The sequence below is a fragment of the Bison bison genome, unplaced genomic scaffold (assembly GCF_000754665.1).
Source record: "Bison bison bison isolate TAMUID 2011002044 unplaced genomic scaffold, Bison_UMD1.0 scf7180017864297, whole genome shotgun sequence".
NCBI classification, from domain to species: Eukaryota; Metazoa; Chordata; class Mammalia; order Artiodactyla; family Bovidae; genus Bison; species Bison bison.
In genome coordinates, this window is record NW_011494869.1 from 3,270,324 (window position 1) to 3,271,797 (window position 1,474).

Consider the following 1,474-nt stretch of genomic DNA (forward strand, 5'->3'; position numbering starts at 1 on the left):
AAAAAAAGAAACTACAGGCCAATATCACTGATGAACATAGATGCAAAAATCCCTAACAAAATTCTAGCAATCAGAATCCAACAACACATTAAAAAGATCATACACCATGACCAAGTGGGCTTTATCCCAGGGATGCAAGGATTCTTCAATATCCAGAAATCAATCAATGTAATACTCCACATTAACAAATTGAAAAATAAAAGCCATATGATTATCTCAATAGATGCAGAGAAAGCCTTTGACAAAATTCAACATCCATTTATGATCAAAACCATCCAGAAAGCAGGGATAGAAGGAACTTACCTCAACATAATAAAAGCTATATATGACAAACCCACAGCAAACATCCTCAATGGTTAAAAATTGAAAGCATTTTCCCTAAAGTCAGGAAGAAGACAAGGGTGCCCACTCTCACCACTACTGTTCAACATAGTTTTGGAAGTTTTGGCCACAGCAAAACACTTTTGCTGCTCTTTTTCAGAGCAGAAAAAGAAATAAAAGGAATCCAAATTGGAAAAGAAGAAGTAAAACTCTCACTGTTTGCAGATGGCATGATCCTCTACATAGAAAACCCTAAAGACTCCACCGGAAAATTACTAGAGCTAATCAATGAATATAGTAAGTTGCAGGATATAAAATCAACACACAAAAATCCCTTGCATATCTATGTACTAACAATGAGAAAACAGGAAGAGAAACTAAGGAAACAATTCCATTCACCATTGCAACAAAAAGAATAAAATACTTAGGAATATATCTACCTAAAGAAACTAAAGACCTATATATAGAAAACTATAAAACACTGGTGAAGGAAATCAAAGAGGACACTAATAGATGGAAAAATATACCGTGTTCATGGATCAGAAGAATCAATATAGTGAAAATGAGTATACTACCCAAAGCAATCTATAGATTCAATGCAATCCTTATCAAGCTACCAACGGTATTTTCACAGAGCTAGAACAAATAATTTCACAATTTGTATGGAAATACAAAAAACCTCAAATAGCCAAAGCAATCTTGAGAAAGAAGAATGGAAATGGAGGAATCAACCTGCCTGACTTCAGGCTCTACTACAAAGCCACAGTCATCAAGACAGTATGGTACTGGCACAAAGACAGACATATAGATCAATGGAACAAAACAGAAAGCCCAGAGATAAATCCATGCACCTATGGACACCTTATCTTTGACAAAGGAGGCAAGAATATACAATGGAGAAAAGACTATCTCTTTAACAAGTGGTGCTGGGAAAACTGGTCAACCACTTGTAAAAGAATGAAACTAGAACACTTTCTAACACCATACACAAAAATAAACTCAAAATGGATTAAAGATCTAAACGTAAGACCAGAAACTATTAAACTCCTAGAGGAGAACATAGGCAAAACACTCTCTGACATAAATCACAGCAGGATCCTCTATGACCCACCTCCCAGAATATTGGAAATAAAAGCAAAAATAAACAAATTGG